At 45.5% G+C, this 22,259-nt stretch overlaps 1 pseudogene; it reads right to left on the reverse strand.

The window, feature by feature from the left end:
- LOC148144562 (uncharacterized) overlaps positions 1-22,259 on the reverse strand; it is a 70,676-nt pseudogene that overhangs the window by 38,674 nt on the left and 9,743 nt on the right.

Raw genomic sequence — 22,259 nt, forward strand, 5'->3', positions numbered from 1 at the left:
TTCTGCAGCGATGAGCTCCACAGATTCTCCACCCTCTGGCTGAAGAAATTCCTCCTCATTTCAGTTCTAAAAGGGTCACGCTATTCAGTCTTGTCGGTATTCTGGAAGTTTCAATCAGATTCCCCATCCTTCTAAACTCTATCGAGTACAATCCAGAGACTTCAACCACCTCTCATATGACATGCTACTTGGAAACTTCCTCTGAACCCCGTCCAGGGCCAGCACACCCTTCCTTAGAGATCGGGCTAAAAGATGCTCACAACATTCCAAATGCTGTCCGACTAGAGCCTTATACAGCCTCAATCATGCATCCCCTTCCTCTTGCATTCTGGTGCTCTCAAAATGAATGCCAATATTTAATTTGCCTTTCTAAATGCGAACTCGTACAATCATACAGCACTGAAACAGGGCCTTCAGTCCAACCCAACTGTGCAGTACAGACATCCCAATCTGATCGAGTCTCCCTTAGGTACGTGCTCAGCTGCATATGTGTGCCAGTCTGTGGGTACGCGCACCTCTGTGCATATTATATCTGTGTGCTTGTATGTGTGTGTCTTTATGTTTCTGTCTGTGTTTCTGCCTGTGTGCGTTCATCTGTGTATGCTTGTGTTTCTACGTGTATCTGTCATCGTGCGTTTCTGTCTGAGTATTCATTTCTGCGCTTATTTGGAGAAATGTGGGTGCAGGTTGGATGAATTATCTCCCTGTTGCTCTCGTCGGCTCAAAACAAATGACATAATGTCACCACCTGCTGGAGGATCGACGCTACTGCACAAGTGACGCATGTTTAATCAGGAATTTTTATGAGGGCTCCTGGTGGGAATTTAACGTGGGTTACTTTTGGGGGGAGCGGAGCTAAAACTAAGGTTCATGGATGAAAAGTAAGGAGGCGTAATTTAAAACAGAGATGAGAGAAAGCGATTCAAGGGCAGCCAAATACATGGCATATTGTTGACTCTGCTGCAGGGGGAGGGAGAAAGAGGTATAGAGATACTATAGTTGCAGTGGGATTCTATCGTAAGGGAATAGATGGGCACTTTTGTGGCTGAAAACAAGACTCCAGAATGGTGTGCTGTCTGCCTGGTTTTGGGATGCTCCATGTCTCAGAGCAGTTGCAGGGCATTCTGGAGGGGGAGGACAAATAGCCAGTAATCGCAGTACACCTTGGTATGGACGATATAGGAAAAAGCAAGGATGAGATGCCAAAAGCAGAGTACAGAGAACTAGGAAAAAAAACTGGAAATGCTGTACCTCGAAGGTACTTATCTCAGGATTGCTACCAGTGAAATGACCCAGTCATGATAGAAAAGCAGGATATATGCAATGAACACTTGGCTAAAAGGATGGTGTGAGGGGGGTGTATCAGATTCGTAGGACATTAGGACCGATTCTGTGGCAGGTAGGACCTGTTCAAACTGAACTGTTTGCACCTGGGCAGGTCCAGGACTGATTCCTTGTGGGTGGACTTGGTGATACGCCTTGAGGAGGATTTAAACTTGTGTGATAGGGGAATGAGCGCCAGAGGAGTACAGCAGCAGATGGACAAAGTAAGAGAGATGGGGTAACCATGGCAAAAATGACTAACAGCAAGAGCAGTCAAGGTAACCCTGCTGAAAAGAGCAGGGGAGGTAGTCTGAAATCTGTATGCTTCAACATCAGAGATATAATGGGAAGGAATAATGCCTGTCAGAGACGAAAGTGGGATGTTGTATGTGGAGATCACGAAGGTGCTAAACAAATATTTCACATCTCGTTTCAGTCAGGAACAGGAGAATATTGTGGTGGAGAAGTCTGAGATACGGGTTATTAGTCTTGGAAGGATGGACGTTAGTAAGGAGGATGTGTTATCAATTACAGAAGGTGTGAAAGCAGATAAGTCCCCAAGGCCTGATGGGATCTTTCCGATAATTCTCTGGGAAGCTTGGAGGAGATGGTGGTGCCTTTGGTCTTGATCTTTGAGTCGTCATTGTCTACAGGTTTAGTGCCAGAGGACTGGAGGGTTGCAAATGTGCCCTTGTTCAAGAAGGGCAGTAGACATGGCACAGGTAACTATAGACCAGTGAGCCTTACGTCAGTTGTAGGAAAACTTTTGGAAAGGATTATAAGAGATAGGATTTATAATCATCTAGCAAGCAACAATTTGATTGGAAACAGCCAACATGAATTCATCATGGTATCACACAAACCCCATTGAGTTTTTTGAGAAGTGAACCAAGCATGTGGATGAGGGTAGGGCAGTTGACGTGGTGTACATGGACTTAAAGAAAGCCTTTGATACGTTTCCGCATATAGGCTATTGGATAAAATGTGGAGGCATGGGATTGAAGGTGATTTAGCAGTTTGAATGAGAAACTGACTTCCCGTACGAAGCCAACGAGATGTGATTAATGGAAAGTAATCAGGCTGGAGTCCGCTTACTAGTGGTGCGCTACAAGGGTCTGTTTGGGATCATTGCTGTTTTTCATTTTTTAATAAACGACTTCGACACAGCTACAGTTGAATGAGTCAGTAAGTTGGCAGATGATACTAAAGTCAGTGGAGTGGTGAACAGTGTGGAAGAATGTCGCTGGTTGCAGGGAGACTTGGATTAACAACAGAATTTGGCTGAAAGGTGGCAAATGGAGTTCAGTGCAGATAAACGTGAGGTAATGGGAAGAATAGCAGGAAGGCAGAATACTGGGTCAAATGGAAGATTCTTGGTAGCGTGGATATGCAGAGGAATCTTGGTGTCCATTTACATAGATCCCGGAAAGTTGTAACCCAGGTTGATAGTACTGTTAAGAAAGCATACGTTGTGTTTGGTTTCATTCGTAGTGGGATTGAGTTCCGGAGCCATGATGTCATGCTGCAACTGCACAAAATGCTAGTGCAGCCTCACTTGGAGTATTGTGTGCAGTTCTGGTCGCCCCATTTCAGGAAGGATGTGGAAGCATTGGAAAAGGTGCAGAGGAGATTTACCCAGGATATTGTCTGGTCTGGAGTGAAGGTCTTATGAGGAAAAGCTGAGGGTCTTCGGTCTGTTCTCATTGGAGAGAAGAAGGCTAAGATTGAATTTATGAGAGACACACAATACGATCATAGGATTAGATAGGGTTGACAATAAAAGTCTTTTTCTGAGGATGATGACGTCTGCTTGTACGTGGCAGTATAGCTGCAAACTGAGGGGTGATAGATTTAAGACAGATGTCAGAGGCAGGTTGTTCACTCGGAGACTGGTAAGGGTGTGGAATGCCCCACCTGCCAATATAGTTAACTCAGCTACATGAGAGACATTTAAACAGTCCTTGGAGAGGTATATGGATGATGATGGGATAGTGTAGGGTGATGGGAATAGATTAGTTTACCAGGTGGGCCCCTTATAGAGGGCTTAACAACCTGTTCTGCGCTGTATTGTTCTATGTTCTATGTAGATGAACTGAACAGCTTTGGTTAGTACTTGAAACTATGACATTCCTGCAATTACAAAGACCTGGCTGTAGGAGAGACAGTATCGACATCTGAATGTCCCAAGATTTAGGTGTTTCAAGTGTGATAGATGGGGAGGTAAGAGGAATGGGGGAGTTTCATTACTGGTTTTCCTTGGAGGCAGCTCTTTGATGGTAAATATGCATCAAACATCTGGGAGTATTTCAAATGCTAGTTGATAAGAGTTCAGGAGTGTCGTGCGCCTGCAAGAACAAAGGAGAGGTATGGCAAGTTATATGAATCATGGATAATCAGGGATGTTATGACCTTGGTCAAAAAGGAAAAGGAAGCATACATAAGGTGTTGGAGGATGGGAACTGAGAATGCCTTGATTTATATAAGGAAAGTAAGAAAGAACTTAAACAAGGAATTAGAAGGGCTTAAAACAGCACATCAATAGTCATCAGTCAACAGGATTAAGGAGAATTCCAAAGCATTTTGTTCGAATTTAAAACACAAGAAGACAGCCATTGAAAGGGTTCATATATTTAAGGACAAAGGAGGAAATCTATTTGTGGAGCCAGAAGACGTTGGTGAGGTCCTTAACCAGTACTTTGTGTTTGTATTCACGAAAGAGAAGGAATTGATGCGGCTGATCTCAGGGAAGGCACTGTCGAGTTTCTAAGCCAGATTGGTATTTAAAAGCAAGAGGTATTGTGTGCCTGAAAAAGCATTAAGGAAGATAGGTCCTCAGGACCTGATTGGATTTACCCCAGAATATCCAGGGAGGCAAATGAACAACATGCTGGCGCATTGACAGACATCCTTGTTTGCTCTTTCGAAACAGGTATGATCCCAGAGGACTTCAGAATAGACAATGTTGTTCCATTGTTTAAACGTAGTAGCAGGGATAATTCAGGAAATTACAGGCCTGCAAGCCTCACGTCAGTGGGAAGGAAATGATTGGGACACATCCTCAGGGACATGATCTTTACGTATTCAGAAGCAAATGGATTTATTAGTGTTGGATAGCATGGTGTTGTGCAGGGGACGTTGTGCCTCACTAACTTGTTTGACTTTTTTGAGGAGGTAATGAAGATGATTGATGAGAGAAATGCAGTTTGTGTTGTCTACATGGACTGAAATAAAACCTTTCACAAGGTCTTCATGACAGACTGGTACAAAAGATCAAGTCACATTGCATTAAGGTGAGCTGGCAAAATGGATACAGAACTGGCTCAGACATAGGCTACAGAGGGTAGCTGCAGATGGATGCTTTTTGGAATGGAGACTTGTGGCTACTGGGGTTGCACATGGATCAATGCTCTGACCTCTGCTGATCGCACCTTCATAAATGATTTGGAAGAAAACGTGGCTGTTCTAATCAGTAAGTTTGAGGATCATACAAATATTGTTGGGGATTGTTATTGTCAGAGAATATTGCAGGATATAGATCAACTGGAGGCATGGCAAGGAAAAAGGCAGAGTGAGTTTTATTTGGACAGATGCGAGGCGATGAGTTTTGAAAGGTCAAGTACAGGTGGAAATTATAAAGTGAATGGCAGAACCTGTAGGAGTCTTGATATGCTGAGGGATCTGGGTGTGTAGGTCCACAGAGCACTGAAGGTGGCAGTGCAGGTAGACAATGTAGCAAAAGAAAAGGCCTGTGGCAGTCTTGCCTTCATTGGAAGGGACAATGAATATAAGGATAGAAAGGTGGGCTGCATCATTACAGAATATCACTTCAGCCACACTTGAAAAATTGATACAGTTTTGGTCACTACACTACGAGAAGGATGTGGACGCAGGAGAGAGGGTACAGAAAAGGTTTACAATGATGTTGCCTGGCAAGGGGTAATTTTAGCTGCAAAGAAAGGTTGGATAGACTGGGTTTGCTTTCAACGGAACACAGGAGGTTGAGGGGCGAACTGATAGGTGTTTTGATATTGTAAATGGCGTGGATAGAGTTGAAAGTATGTGGCCTTCTCCCAGGGTGAAGGGCTCAATTAATAGGGGCACACATGTTCAAGGTGCGAGGGGAGATTGAAGAGAGATGTGCGAAGCATCTTTTCACTCACAGGGTGATGAGTGCTTGGAATACGCTGACAGAGAAGGTGATGGAAGCAGAGGCAGTAACAGCATTCAAGAAGCCCCTGGATGAATACATGAATAGGACAGGAGTAGAGGGATATACAGATCCTGTGAGTGAAGACAGTTTTAATATGGAAGTGCAAAATGTGGTACCACAGGCTTGGTGGGCCGAAGGGCCTGTCCCCCTGCTGTACTGTGCTTCGGAAACTGTCTCCAATGCCAGTATATCTTTCCTTAGAAAAGGGGCCCAAAACTGTTCACTACATTCCAGCTACAGTCTGACGAGTAACTTTGACACTTTCTAAAAATAATCTGTGTTAATATAATCAACTTTTTTGGAGAAAGGGCCAACGGTATTACAAATAAGATTGTAGCTGAGCAAGCAATTCAGAATTTTTTAAAAAATCTTTCTTAGCTTCCTTGAATAAACTGGAGTGACTTCCCCGGAAATGTAAATTCATCAGAATCGATTTTTACTCATGGTAAATGCATTCGGAGGTATTGCATTCTCACGATTTTCCCTCTTTGGTCCAACATTCCCTGGAGAAACACTAGCCATTTTTACCAACACTGATCTACTTATAGGATAAACAAACCAAAAGAAACTTGGATACTATTAGTCAGAAAACAAACGCAGAAATCGCTGGAAAACCTCAGCAGTTTCTGAGGAACGGTCACTTGACCCGAAATGTTAATTGATTTCTCTCCACAGTTGCTGCCAGACCTGCTGAGCTTTTCCAGCGATTTCAGTTCGCGTTTTTTTTTACTTTATCGAATCATACAGCACGGAAACAGCTGCTTTGGTCCAACCAGTCCATGGCAAACATAACCCCAAACTAGCCCCCCGTGCCAGCCCCTGGTCCACATCCCTCCAAACCTGTCCTATTCATGTACTTATCTAAGTCTCTTTTCATCATTGCAACTGCACTTACATCCACCACACCCTCAGGACGTTCATTCCAAATGCAATCCACCCACTGTGTGAAAAGATTGCCCCTCATTTTTCTTTTAAAGTCCTGTTCCTTTTAGATCTCCAGCAATTTGACTTTAAATGTCCCACCCTATAACAGTGAAAACATATCAGTTCTACTGACTCAGCTCCATCTTCTGCACTCGCTTTTAAGACAGGACCGTGGAGTGGAAATTACAATCAGATCTGTCACGATGTATCACATGGTGGCGTGTACTCCGAAATGTTCAAACGGCCCTTCTCCTCCTCGTTCACTTTTCCGAGGAATGGCAGCTTTCTACCATCGCAAGTCTCTTTGCCCTTCACTGAGAGGGTCACTGGAGATTTCCTCGTTCAGCTCCGGGCACAGCAAATTTTCCAGCTTCTTCGCTCCTCAGCGTCGCCAAACGAGCTGCAGACTTCACAATTCATTGCGCATTTGCTGTGAGAAGCGCTCACATGAATATAACAAAACAATCTGACCGTCTCCGTGCCAACTACTGGAGAAAATGAAACGCAAACTGAATACCTTTCACTTTCCAAACCTTCACTCCATTCAGTGATCCAGATGAAATTCGACACATCACTTCACTGGAAACGAAGTGGTGTGAGCGGCCAGTACCGCAGAAAGGGAAGCTCTGAACCTCCCACTTCACCAACTGTCAGAATGAATGTGGTTCATTCCTGGATGTGATGAGCCACAGCAAGAACAGCATAATGCACTGCTGCGATCACTTGTGAACTCGCTGGTGTCTCTGCAGGCTGGACAATCGAGTGAATTCCTTCCCACACTGAGAGCAGGTGAATGGTCTCGCCCCACTGTGAATCCTTTGGTGGAGCAGCAGGTTGGACGATTGAGTGAATTCCTTCCCACAGTCGGTGCAGGTGAACGGCCTCTCCCCGGTGTGAACTCGCTGGTGCGTTTGCAGGTTGAATAGCCGGGTGAATCGCTTCCCACACTTAGAACAAATGAACGGCCGTTCCCCAGTGTGAATACGCTGGTGAGTGAGCAGGGTGGACGACTGAGTAAATCCTTTCCCACACTCAGCAAGTGAACGGACGCTCCCCGGTGTGAACCCGCTTGTGTCTCAGCAGACTGGTCTAATCGGTGAACCCCTTCCCACATTCAGAGCTGGGGAATGGCCTCTCTTGGGTGTGAAGTCGCTGGTGAGTCAGCAGGGTGGATATATCAGTGAATCCCTTCCCACACTCGGAACAGGTGAACGGCCTCTCCACGGCGTGGACTTGCCGGTGTCCCAGCAGGTTGGACAGAGCACTGAATCCTTTCTCACACACCGAACAGGTGAATGGCCTCTCCCCAGTGTGACTGCGCTGATGAATCTCGACTGCAGATGGGGAACAGAATGCCTTCCCGCAGTCCGTACATTTCCAGGATTTATTCATGTTGAGAATGCCTCACCAGGCTTAACAATCAGGCGGAGGTTTGTGCACACACAGAACATATGTCTGGTTTCTTCTGTGCTGTGCATTGTGTGAGATTTTTTCAGGCTGTTTAACTTGTTAAAGTGTTTGTCACTGTTGGTGCACTCAAACACTCTCCCTCAAGTGTGCCTCAGAATTCCGCCTCCAGTCACATTGATTTTTAAAACCTTTTGGTGCAGACAGAGCAGTGAATCATGATTCCATCAGAACTTGCCATGATGTTAGTTTCTGATTTCTTCTGAAAAATCATCCCCTTTAATTTTCTGGAAAAGCAGTTTTATACAATAATCACTATCAGTGCAAGACAAAAAAAAGTCTATTTCACGCTGACTGACAGATTTCAGCTCACGAGTACTGCACTCTCGATGAGCTAAAGGCCCTCCTCTATTCTGTGTGATTTTATGTTTGTTTCCTATCAGGCTACAAGTACCTAACAGCGATTAGAAGAAGCCCCCTGCATTTCAATATGTAGCTAATTTATTGAGTTAAATACTCAATACATATATGAATTAATATTATTGATACACCCCAGTGAGGTAAAATTCAATAATTCTTAAGCCCAACACTATAGCTTGTTCTCCAAGATTTACATGCAGATTACTGGACTAAAAATACACAATTTGCTGAATTGTCCCACTTGATTAAAGAGCTGGTGGGACGTCAGCAATACGTTGAGGCATCGATTAACTCTTTACATCATGAAAAAGGTTTTCTAAAATTACAAAAGGATCTTGCTCATAGCGTTTTTGGGCTGAAAATGGCAGATGGCCTTCAATTTTGATTAACACAAGGCATTGCATTTTGATACCAGAAAAATACATCTGACTTTTTTCATTCATGGTGGGGCCTTGAGCAGTGTTGTAGAATGGAATGACCGAGGGCTTCAGGTGCATAATTCTTCAAAGTTTGCTCATCTGCAAACAACGTTTGGATAAAGATAAAAGCAAACGTTTCCCAGAACGATTATTACTTCTGTAAGCAAATGCAGAGAAGGGAATTAGTTCATGCTGTTCGAGTATCAGAACTGTGGTACCACAGTTAACAAAGCTGCTCTCGGTCTTCGACAGCCCCTTCAGCTGATGCATTGGACCAGTGAGTCTGAAAGATTCTTATACAATAATGAGGAAATAAATAGATAAATAAATACCTTTCCAAAGAATGTAACAGTAGAATCGAATGTTGCTTCTGATGCATTTAATGGTATGATCCGTGTAACTGACTTGCATTAACTTTACTTTGTGTCATCGTAAACATGACTCTTGTGTGGATATCAGATCAAATACACGGCTCACTACCACATTGTCTCTGACAATACAAGGCTGACGGATTTGTCAAAGAAAACAAAAGGCATTCCGTTAAAGCTTCCCTCATTTGAATGGGAATGGTGAAACAGCAGAGGTACATACCAACGCAAATTCTGTATCCTGACTGAAGTCGATGTATGATGACCAGGGTTACAAATGGCACAAAAATAAATGGCGTAGCAATTGGTGATGATGATTCAAAGAGTCTATAAGAAAACCAAGTTACAGACTGTTTAATGAGTGTGACTGTGACATACTCTGGCGAGATCTCCAGGAAATTTGTAGCAAAGAGAAAAAAAAATCCAATTAATGAATGGGGAAAAAGCAAGTCATGAATTTTCATCAACCGTTCTCGAGATGATGGCACGGTGGCTTAGTCTTAAGCACTGCTGCTTCATAGCACCAAAAACCAAGTTTTGATTTCACACTCAGAATGGGATTTGCACAATCTCCCTACGTCTGCATGGGTTTCATGAGGTTGTTCTGTTTTCGTACCTCAGTCAAAAGACGGGGAGGTTAGGTAAGTTAGACATAGGAGATGCAGGGGTAGGTTGGGTCTGTGTATAATGTTCTTCGGAGGCTTGGTGTGAATTCGATGGGCCAAATGGCATGCGCCCACACTGCAGAATTTCTATTTTCAGTTTGTGTAATTATTGACATTTTAAAAATGAATTTATTTGTAGGATGTCGGCACCACTGGCTAGCCAGTACGTATTACCTGTCCCTAGTTGCCCTTGTGAAGGTGGAGTTGAGCTGACTTTTTGAACTGCTGCAATTCACCTGTTCTCGGTTGACCTATATTGCCATTAGGGAGGGAATTATCGGAGTTTGACCAAGTGACAGTGAAGGAACGTCAGTATATTTCCAAATCAGGGTGGTGACTGGCTTGAAAGGGAATTCGAAGGTGGTGGCATTCCCAAATATCTCCCGGCTATTGTCCTTCGAGATGGAAGTGGTCGTGGGATTGGAAGGTTGTGTATGATTATCTTTGGTATACTTCTGCATTGCATCTTGTAGGTAGTACAGACTGAGCCGTGGTGGTAGAGGGAGTGGATGTTAATGGATGTAGTGCCGATCAAACGGGCTGCTTTGTCCTGGATGATGGCAGTCTCCTTGGGTGTTGTTCAGACTGCTCTCATCTGGGCATTACGGAGTATTCTCTCACACCCCTGACTTCTGCCATGAATATGGTGACAGGCTTTGGGGAGTTAGGAAGTATGTTACTGGCGGAAATGTTTAAGTCTCTGACCTGCTCTTGTCGCTACTGTTTATATTTGATGGGTCCAGATGAGTATTTGGTCAGTAAAACCTCCAGGATGTTGACAGTGGTTAATTAAATGATGCTAACAACATAGGTCCTTCAAATTTGCTTCAATTGTGCTTTACCCTGATCTTTAACCTCTGTGCATCATGCTCTTTATTTTTCACTTTCTTTCATTTCGTCATCATCAGTTACTCACCATGCTGCCCTCTGCAAATATTATTACTGTACCCATCCGCTTTCCCGTTTCACCATTAATGTTTCTGATTTCTGCATATAGCCTTTCTTCAACTCCATCCGCATATTCAATTGTCATCACGTCTGACTATCTTTACATTTTGATGTTCCATACTTTCTCGTGTAATTTGCTCTCATTTCCCTTATCTCTGATTGTGGAGAAACACTGATCCTTCAAACTCAGCATAACGCAAGCTATGCAAGTTTTAGTACAGTCTCAACCACTTGTTGTGACACTGTGCCCTCTCTGCACAGAGGTAAGTGGCGGTGTCATTAAGTCTGGCGTCTTTCACAGTCAGGACACTGACTTTGTCGTCTGCACTGATCGAAGCGGTGATCCGCTCGGATGGGTTAGCTTCCCTTTTCGCCATCATCAGATGCTGGGGTGGCTGATTCGGGAGCTGTCTGTACCAACGCACTGTGTTAAATGTAGTGACAAAAGAGCAATTCATTGACACAATTCCCACTTCAGTCACAACCATCCAGGGAGGAAGTTGCTTCAATTCGCCTTCTCCAGTCACCTCCTCGGAGATCAGAGTGGAAATCAGCAGGAGGACACTGCAAATTCGGAACATCATCTGATTGCAAGAACATTGGTGAAAGCAATTGTCCATGTAGTTTTGTTGATGAACTGCAATTGATTATTATACTTATACAAGTAAATAACTAGAAAAGTGCACGGTTGACGACGAACTCACGTTTAACCTGGTAGAGTTGCTGAAGAATCTGAATTTTGGTGTGTGCTTCTGTATCAAGCCTCTCACACTGACAGTGGTTCACATTGTCTGGAAGTTCACCCCTGCTCCAGCCCTCATCTTCGATATTTATCATGGATTCGCACTGACATCTAGTGGTGTTGATAAGTAATTGCAATCTTCAAACTCTCACACCAGTTGCAGTTCACTGGATACTGCTCAAAACAACAGACGTGGCCTCCTTCTCCGTATAATACTGTGAACAGGTGAGACCCTGCATTTCAAATTCATGTGCAACGTCCACCGATTTCAGACTGCTTCGTAACCAAGTCTTTATTCCGCAACGAAATTTCCAATGAGTGAAACAGTGAAATCAAATGTTTTTGCTCCTGCACTTACTGAAACGATCCATTGTGACCGGAATTAGTTAACTTTACCGTGTCTCATTGCACACGTAACTGCTGTGTTTATATCAGATGCCCTGCAGTGTGTCAGATGTCGAGCATTGCCAGCAGCGCCCATACAAGGCAACTAAATATTCTAAAGAAAAAGGAAACGAATTGTTGAAAAGCCTCCTTCATTTTACTGGGAATGGTGGAAGAGCAGAGATACATGTCAACAGACCAACCAAATCCTGATTGAAGTGAATGTATCATAGATGACACAAAAGTAAACGAGAAGGCAAGTGGCCTTGATGATTCAAACAGCTCACAAGAAGACCACGTTAGAGACTGTCCCAGTGAGTGTGACTATATCGTACTCTGGCGAGATCTCAAGGAAATTTACAGCGCCAAGAAATGAACACTTTCTGAGTGCGGCAATACCAAATCATGAATTAAAGGAAGCATTCGCGTGCTGTCGCTGTGCTGGCTCAACGGTTAGCACTCCTATCTCCAAACACCAAAGAGCCAGGTTCGATTTCAGCCTCAGGTGACAGTCTGCGTGAAATTTACAAGTTTTCCCTCTGTCTGCATGAGTTTCCTACATTTGCTCCGGAATTCTCCCACAGTCCAATAATGGATCAGACAGGAATATTAGCAACACGAGATGTCGGGTGAGGGTCGATCTGGTGTGATGACCAACTGAGATTGGGTGGGCCAAATGCCCCGCTGCCATACTGTGTGGACTATGCTTAGATTGTATAACTAATGATATTTTTACTTATTTATCCATTTGTGAGACGTGGCCATCCCTGGCTAGCCCGCATTTATTGCCCATTCCTAGTTGCCCTTGAGAAAGTGGCAATGAGTTGCCTTCTTGAACCACTGCAGTCAACCTGCTGTGGGTTGACCCACAATGCCACAGATTGAAATCCAAGATTTTTACACAGACCCATTGAAGGAATGGCAATATATTTTCAAGTCAGGATGGTGTCACGAAGGTGGTCATTTTTCTACAAGCTGTTCCTGTTCTCAACCTGTGTCCTTGGCTTTTTTTCCAGAGTTTCTGTAAAACAGTCTGGGCTCCGAATCGACTTAATTGGTACAGAGATGAAAAGGATTTTGGGGTGTGGAGGGTGGGTGGTGGCCTTTTTTGTTTATACGTAAACAAATAAGACTTTAGGCCAAAGCTTTAATGTTTCAGAAATGGCCTGTATTATGAAAGGGTAATGGTCAGTCCAGGAAGCTGAATTCTTGGTGTTAGTCAGGTTCGCAGTAGTGGACTGTTTGGAAACAGGCTGCTAATCTCTCTTTCCTTCGCCCTTTTAACTTCGATCTGAAAACCTCTGTTTCATCTTACTCTATGTTGAAGGGGGTTGTATATTGGGACTGTTGTGTATATTCTGAAAAGCATAATTAATTTAGTTTGGATAGACTGACTACGGTGGGTCATCCATATTCTCTTCTTTGTGATTCATTCCGTAATTTTGTGAAGACAGTTTTGCCTGTTTTAAAACCTGGTAGTCAACCTCGCTAACTTACTGCGTGTAAATTTCACTGGTCGCTTATCGAAGCACATTGTCAAGTTTTGGGTCTGGGCTGCCTGCTTAAGAATGTTTTGAGCGGACTGGCCTAGTCCAGAACAATGGTGAGTGGCTGAGACGGAATCTTTAAGGTGGCGGTGTTCCCATATGTCTGCTGATCCTTGTCCTTGCAGGTGGAAGTGGTTGCAGGTTTGGAAGGTGCTATCTGAGGATCTTAGCTAAATGGTGGTGGAGGCGGTAGATGCTTGTGAATGTTGTGCCAATCAAACGGGCTGCTTTGTCCTGGATGGTGTCAAGAATCTCCAGATTATTTGCAGCTGCACTCATCCAGACAAGTGGGGAGTATTCCATCACACTACTGACTTGTGCCTTGTCGACGGTGGACAGGCTTTCAGGAGGCAGGAAGTATATGTTACTCGCTGCATTCATCCTAGTCTCTGCTCTTGTTGTTACTACGTTTCTGCGTTGTGTCCAGTTGAGTTCTTATTCTTTGAAACCCGCACGAGGTAGACAGTGGGAGATTCGGTGAAGTTACATTGCATTAAAGGAAATTCCACCATTTTTCCTTCATGTCTCCTTCGACTGTGATTTGACCTGATCTTTCACATCATCCTTGTTATTTTTCTCTTTCTTCCATTTCTTCTTCAATCGTTTCTCATCGTTCTGCCCTCTGCAAGTATTATTAAAGTATCTCTCCACTTTTCCATTTCTCCATCACTCTTTCATGTTTGCCAACATATACTTCCTTCACCCCCATCCGCATCTCCAATTGTCTTCACTTCTGACCATCTTTAAATTAACCTGTTCCATACTTTCTGGTGTATTTTGCTGTTATTTCCATTGTCTCAGATTTTGGCGCCCAGAATTAGTAACACTGATACTTCAAACTCACGATACCGGAACTCCCACTCTGTGCTGGTTTTAGTACACGCTCTCCATCAGTGTGTAACACTGTGTCTTCATTGCACAGAGATAGATTGCTGTGTCATTAAGTCTGGCGTCTTTCACAGTCAGTGTACTGAGTTTGTAGTCTCCACTGATTGAAGCAGTGATCCTCTCGGGCTGATCATTTTCCCTTTTGGCCATCACCAGATGCTGGGGTGGCTGATTCGGGACCTGTCTGTACCAGTGTATTGCGTCCGACATAGTGATAATGGAGCAATTCATGGACACAATTCCCACTTCACTAACAACCATCCACGGAGGAAGTTGCGTGACATCGCCTGCTCCAGTCACATCCGTGGAAGTCAGAGTGGAAAACATCAGAAGGACTCTGCAAATTCGGAACATTATCAGATTGCAAGAGCAGTGGCAGACACAATTGTCCGCAAGGCTCTGTTGAGGAACTGGACGCAATTGTTACATTTGCACAAGTAAATTTTGACGTCTATCGCAGACAAGCCTTCCTATTGGAGTTGCAGAAGACGCTTAGTCTTGGTGTTTGTTTCTGTAACAAGCCTCTCACATTGAAAGTTGCTCAATGTCTGGAAGGTCACTCCTCCTTCAGCCGACGTCGTCAATATTTATCCCAGATTCACACTGCCATCTAGTTGTAAGTACAAATAATTGCGACATCCAATTACACTTCACGCGATACTGCTCAATGAAAGCAGATATGTCCTCCTTCCCAGGAGAACACTGTGAGCAGCTGAGAATCTGCATTTCAATTTCATTTGCAGCATCCAACGATTTCAGATGATGTTTCTCCTGCATTGTAATCAAAGCTTTATTGCTCAAGGCAATTTTTGATGAATGAAGCAGTAGAATCGAATGCTGCTTTTGCTGCATTTACTAAGCAGATACATTGCAATCGCATTTATTTAACTTCACTTTAACTTATTGTAAATGTAACTCCTATATCTATATCAGATGCACTGCAGTTTGTCAAGTAAATGGCTCATGGCCGCATTGTTCTGGACAATTAGAGGTAGATTTTGGATTAGTGGTGCAGGAAGAGCACAGCAGTTCAGGCAACATCCGAGGAGCAGCAAAATCGACGTTTTGGGCAAAAGCCTTTCATCAGGAATAAAGGCAGAAAGCCTGAAGCGTGGAGAGATAAGCTAGAGGAGGGTGGGGGTGTGGAGAGAGTAGCATGGAGTACATTAGGTCAGTGGTGGAGGGGATGAAGGTGATAATTCAGGGAGGAGGGTGGAGTGGATAGGTGGAAAAGAAGATAGGCAGATAGGACAAGTCATGGGGACAGTGCTGAGCTGGAAGTTTGGAACTAGGGTGAGGTGGGGGAAGGGGAAATGAGGAAACTGTTGAAGTCCACATTGATGCCCTGGGGTTGAAATGTTCCGAGGCGGAAGATGAGGTGTTCTTCCTCCAGGCGTCTGGTGGTGAGGGAGCGGCGGTGAAGGAGGCCCAGGACCTCCATGTCCTTGGCAGAGTGGGAGGGGGAGTTGAAATGTTGGGCCACAGGGCGGTGTGGTTGATTGATTCGAGTGTCCCGGAGATGTTCCCTAAAGTGCTCTGCTATGAGGCGTCCAGTCTCCCCAATGTAGAGGAGACCACATCGGGAGCAACGGATGCAATAAATGATATTAGTGGATGTGCGGGTAAAACTTTATGAATGTGGAAGGATCCTTTAGGGCCTTGGATGGAGGTGAGGGAGGAGGTGTTGGCGCAGGTTTTGCAGTTCCTCTGGTGGCAGAGGAAGGTGCCAGGATGGGAGGGTGGGTTGTGGGGGGTGTGGACCTGACCAGGTAGTCATGGAGGGAACAGTCTTTGTGGAAGGCAGAAAGGGGTGGGGAGGGAAATATATCCCGGGTGGTGGGGAGTTTTTGGAGGTAATGGAAATGTCGTCTGATGATTTGGTTTATGCGAAGGTTGGTAGATGGGAGGTGCGGGAGGTGCGGGATGTGGACGAGATGCGTTGGAGGACATCTTTAACCACGTGGGAAGGGAAATTGCGGTCTCTCAAGAAGGAGGCCATCTGGTGTGTTCTGTGGTGGAACTGGTCCTCCTGGGAGCAGATACGGTGGAGGCGGAGGAACTGGTAATATGGAATGGCACTTTTGCAAGATGTAAGGTGGGAAGAGGTGTAATCCAGGTAGCTGTGGGAGTCGGTGGGTTTGTAAAAAATGTCAGTGTCAAGTCGGTCGTCATTAATGGAGATTGGGAGGTCCAGGAAGGGGAGGGAGGTGTCAGAGATGGTCCAGGTAAATTTAAGGTCAGGGTGGAATGTGTTGGTGAAGTTGATGAATTTCTCAACATCCTCGTGGGAGCATGAGGTGGCGCCAATGCAGTCATCAATGTAGCGGAGGGAAAGGTGGGGAGTGGTGCCGGTGTAATTACGGAAGATGGACTGTTCTATGTAGCCAACAAAGAGACAGGCATAGCTGGGGCCCATACGTGTACCCATGGCTACCCCTTTGGTCTGGAGGAAGTGGGAGGATTCGAAGGAGAAATTGTTAAGGGTGACGGCCAGTTCGGCCAAACGAATCAGAGTGTCGGTGGAAGGGTACTGTTGGGGACGTCGGGAGAGGAAAAAAACGGAAGGCTTGGAGGCTCTGGTCATGGCGGATGGAGGTGTAGAGGGATTGGATATCCATGGTGAAGATGAGGCATTGGGGCCGGGGAAACGGAAGTCTTGGAGGAGGTGGAGGGTGTGGGTGGTGTCTCGAATGTATGTGGGGTGTTCCTAGACTAGGGGGGATAGGACAGTGTTGAGGTAGGTAGAGATGACTTCAATGGGGCAGGAGCATGCTGAGACAATGGGTCAGCCAGGGTGCTCAGGCTTGTGGATCTTGGGAAGGAGGTAGAACCGGGCAGTGCTGGGTTCCCGGGCTATGAGGTTGGAAGCTGTAGGTGGGAGATCTCCTGAGGTGATGAGGTTCTGTATGGTCTGGGAGATGATGGTGTGGTGATGGGGGTGGGGTCATGGTCAAAGGGGCGGTAGGAAGAGGTGTCCTCGAGTTGGCGTTTGGCTTCAGCGATGTAGAGGTCAGTGCGCCAGACTACCACTGCACCCCCTTTATCCGCTGGCTTGATGGTGAGGTTGGGATTGGAGCAGAGGGATTGGAGGGCTGCGTGTTGTAAGGGTGAGAGGTTGGAGTGGGGGAGTGGGGTAGACAGATTGAGGCTGTTAATGCCCCAGCGGCAGTTGGAAATGAAGAGGTCGAGGGCAGGTAATAGGCCAGCGTGGGGTGTCCAGGTGGATGCAGTGTGTTGGAGGTGGGCCGGAGTCCTGATTGTGAAAGTAACCTCGGAGGTGGGGGCAGCAGAAGAAGTTTTTACCTAATTAGAGGTATATGGCAGCATTACTAGCCACTCACATACAGGATTGCCAAATGTTTTAAAAGGAAAAAAGCAAATTGGTAAAGTCTCCATCATCTGAATGGGAATGGTGTAAGAGCAGAGATATACGCCAACGTGAGATGCAAATCCTGCTACGTTTACAGATGACACAAACATAAATGGGAAGGTAAGTGTTGATGATGATTCAAAGAGTCCACAAGAAGACCAGGTTATCACCTGCTCCAGTCAGTGTGACTAATGCATACTCTGATGAGATCTCTTGTAATTTTGCAACACCAGGAAATGAGCAATTTGTGAGTTGGCGCAATACCAAGTCCTGAATCTCCAGGAAGGATCCCACAGATTATGTCATTGTGTCTCAGTTGTTCGGACTGCTGCCAAACGGCACCAAAGACCCAGGTTCGAGTTCAGCGTCAGGTGACACTCTGCACATTTTCCCTCTGTCTATGTCAGTTTCCTGCGGGTGTTCTGGAATCCTCCGACAGTCCAAACGTGTAGCTGAATTAGCCAGAGGCGATGCAGGGATAGTTTGGGTGTGTTTTTCTTCAGAGATTCGACGGTTCCAATAATCTGCTGCCATACTGTAGGCATTCTATGATTAGAGTGCTAAAACATTTTTTTTTATTCGTGAGATGAGGTTGTCGCTGGCTTGCCAGTATTTATTGCCCATTCCTTGTCCGTGTTGAGGATTTTGTAGCGAGCTGCCTTCTTGAACCGCTGCAGTCCATGTGCTGTGTGTGGACACATAATGCCATTTGGGAGGGATTTCCAGGATTTTCACCAAACGACAGTGAAGGAACGCTGATATATTTCCAAGTTAAATGGTGAGTGGCTTCGACGGGATTTTGAATGTGGTGATGTTCCTACATATCTCCTGGCCCTCTACGTGTTCGTGGGTTTGGAAGGTACTGTCTAATGATCGTTGGTCAACCTCTGCACTGACACTTACAGGTAGTGCACACTCAGAGTCGGGAGTGGAAGGGGTGGATGCCTATGGATGCTGTGATAATCTAACAGGCTGCTTTGTCTTGGATAGTGTCAAGATTCGTGAGTATTGTTGGGGGTGCACTCATTCAGGCAGTTAGAGAGAATTCCATCACACTCCTAACTTGCGCCTTGTAAATGGTGGGCATTCTTTAGGGAATCAGGAAGTACGTTACTCTCCACAGTAATCCGAACCTCTGACCTGCTCTTGTACCCATTGTGTTTATGTGGTGAGTCCTGTTAAGTTATTTGTCATTAAATTCCCCCAGGACGTTGACAGTGGGGCATTCAGTGATGGTAACATTATTTTCAAAGAAAATCTATCATATTTTCTTCATGTTTCCTTTTATTGTGTATAAGCTGACCTTTAAACTCTGCACATCATGCTTGTTATTTTTCGCTTACTTCCAGTTCTTATTCAACAGCTTCCCAACATACTGCCCACTGCAAGCATTGTTGAACTATCTCTATACTTTCCTTTTTTCTCTATCATTTTTCTGATGTGCAAGTATACACTTCCTTCATCACCATCTGCATGTGTAATTGTCTTCACCGCTGACCATCTTTAACTTAAGCTGTTCCATGCTTTCTGGTGAATTTTGTTCTCATTTCTCATATCTCGGCTTTTGGGGCACAGAATTAGTAACACAGATACTGCAAAATCAACGTATTGGAACTCCCACTCCATGCAGGTTTTCGTACACGCCGTCCACCTGTTTGCGACACTGTGCCTTCATTGCACAGAGGTAGGTGGCGGTGTCATTAAGTCTGGTGTCTTTGACAGTCAGGGTACTGATTTTGTAATCTCCACTGATTGAAGCGGTGATCCTCTTAGGGCTGATCATCATCTCTTTTAGCCATCACCAGAAGCTGGGGTGGCTGATTCGGGAGCTGTCTATACCAACGCACGTTGGTTGCTGTACTGGCGAAAGAGCAATTCATGGACACAATTCCCATTTCTCTAACAACTATCCAACGGGGAGAGTTACTTAAATTCGCCTTTTCCAGTCACCTCCGTGGCCATCAGAGTGGAAAACATCAGGAGGATTTTGCAAATTTGGAACATTATCAAATTGCAAGGACAGTGGTGAAAGCAATTTTCCACGGAGCTCTGGTGAGGAATCAGATACAAATGTTATTTTTATAAGAGTACACAACTGGAATAATGCATGCTTTACGTCTAACTCTGAACTGCCTTCCGGTTAAAGTTGCAGAAGAAGCTGAGCCTTGGTTTATGTTTCTGTCATAAGCTTCTCACATTGACAGTCGCTCACAATGTCTGGAAGGTCACTCCTCCTCCAGCTCTCATTTTTAATATTGATCACAGATTCGCACTGCCCTCTAGTGGCCTGTACATGTAATTGCGACGTTCACTCATTACGCTTCACAGGATTGTGCTCAATGAGAACAGGTCTGTCGTCCTTCCCGGGAAAACACTGTGAACAGGTGAGACTGTGCATTTCTCATTTATTCGCACCGTCCAACGATGTCAGAATGCCTTCCTCCTGCATTGCAACCAATGCTTTCTTCCACACAGCGATTACTCTCAGTGCAATCACAGAAATGCATTGAAATTGTCGATGTGTACTTTGAAACTGTGTGATTGTTCAAACTGATCCGATGTGAGACTCCTTCTCATCGTTGGATTGTCAGCAGAACCAGGAAGATGGAGCTAATCATTATATTTTTTTATTTCAAAAATATACTTTATTCATAAAATAATTTTGGTGGTCTGTACAGTTGGTCATGCCATAGATACGTAAACAGTTATATGAGGAGATCAGAATTTATCATTTGTATATACAGGTCTGTACGTGTATCAAGCATATGTCCATATATTTAGCTGAGGCATCAGCAGACCCCAAATGACTGCGTGGGCCGAACCTCGACAAACACTACTGCATTCCCCTCCAGAATTCCTCTGCATAGGCACATTCCAGAAGGAGGTGTGTGACAGTCTCCTCCCGCCCCCCTCCCCCCACCCCTGCAGCCGCTTCGAGGGCAGCGTGCGGTGCGGCTGAGAGTCCGGGCGTGCATAACGGATCTCACCGGCAGAGCCCGTCTCACCACCAGCCAAGCCATGGCTTGGTGCTCGTTGGAAAGTCCTGGCGATGAGGCATTAATTGAGGGTTCTTTCTGCTGCCTTCTGAATCAAACCAAACCACAGATATGACCTCTGCTCAGGGGTCCACAGTTCAGTCAGTGTGACTGCGAAGAGGGTGGAGGATGGATCGCTGATTACACGGAGTCTTCTTCATGAAGAGAGTCCTCCTGCATTGCTGTGGCTTCCAAACAACAGGTATGTTCTGTCTGCAGAACTCCCCCAGTGGTGGCTGCATCAACATGACCTTCAGGAGCGTGAAGCAATGTGGAGAACTCCTGATGTTATTCTGGGGCCAAAGATAGGTGAGGCTCCACTCTGCTTCCTGTCCGCAGCATTATTGTTCACTCTCCTTGCACAGAAGGGCCAGAATGTGACAATCCATTTGCACAAGCCCTCACGTCCCAGAAGCAGATGGCCTGATCTTCCTGGGAAACGCACCTGCAGCTTCAAGGTGGCAGCACCGACGGAATGGACCCCTTTGGGGTTTGGACCCAGCCACCTGCAGGTAAAAGTGACCCTCAACGTGGACGCCAGTGGGTATGTATTCCGCCCACACTCAGGCTTTGTGTTCGAAGGGAAACAAGCCTACCTGACAGACGCAGTACAACCGAGCTTGGCCAGGACATGCTGGCGGTCCGTGCCATTTTGTTTCTGGTAGCTACCATGTGCAAATCCATGATGAAAGGCAGAATCACATTGATCTACCAGAGGAGGGGGAGCGGGAGCGCATTGGAAATTGGTATCTGTTGATTCTGTTGACGTCATCGCCAATTGGGTCAACGTGATCCACCCCGACCAACCCTGTGCTGTACCGAGCATGACAACGTAGAAGTCCCTCATGCTCCTCAGGGATGCAAACGCTTAAATGCAAGATATGGGGGTGGATATCTGCCTCTTCAGCCCGGACCAGGAGAAGGCCTATGATGGGATGGGTATCACACACCTACGTGCGAGATATGCTCTCCAAAAACAGTTTTGGGGAGGGAACCTGCAATTCGATCTGACTGCTCTACGCCAACATCATTAGCACCGTCTCAATCAATGGGTGCGAATTAGAAAGTTTCCTGATCCAAGTCGGGTGTCAGGCAGGGCTATCCCCGCTCTCCTGACTTGTTTGTGTGTAGTGTAGAGTCTTTGCTGTGTCCGTCAGGAAGAGTGTTAGCATGAGAGGGGTGACTATTCCATGCAGCGGAGGCCAGCAAGTCAAAGCCTCCCTTGGATGACGTTTTGCTTCAATTCTCCTCGGGAGCCAAGGTAAATCAAGGCAAGAGTGGAGGCTATGGTCTTTGGGAACTGGGCCGACTGATCATTCATCCCCTTCACCGTCAGGACAGATAACCAGAAGGTGCACGGGATATTGTTCAGAGCATGCGCAAAATGTTGAGAGGAGCGCATCACCAAAAGGAAGCAGAAATGGAGCTTTTGGGAGCACCGCTCCCTCTCCATTGTGGGTAAAAACCTGGTCATCAGGGGTGAGGTATTCTCTCTGTTGTTGGACATGGTGCAGGTCTGGCCCATTCCCCGAACCTGTGCTGTTTCAGTCACCAGAGCTATTTTCCACTTCATCTGGAAGCCTAAAGCAGTCCGGGTCTGGTGGGATCA

Source organism: Chiloscyllium plagiosum, unplaced genomic scaffold, assembly GCF_037043375.1.
Source record: "Chiloscyllium plagiosum isolate Xiang-an unplaced genomic scaffold, Cpla_swu_hap1 HiC_scaffold_27, whole genome shotgun sequence".
Lineage (NCBI taxonomy): Eukaryota > Metazoa > Chordata > Chondrichthyes > Orectolobiformes > Hemiscylliidae > Chiloscyllium > Chiloscyllium plagiosum.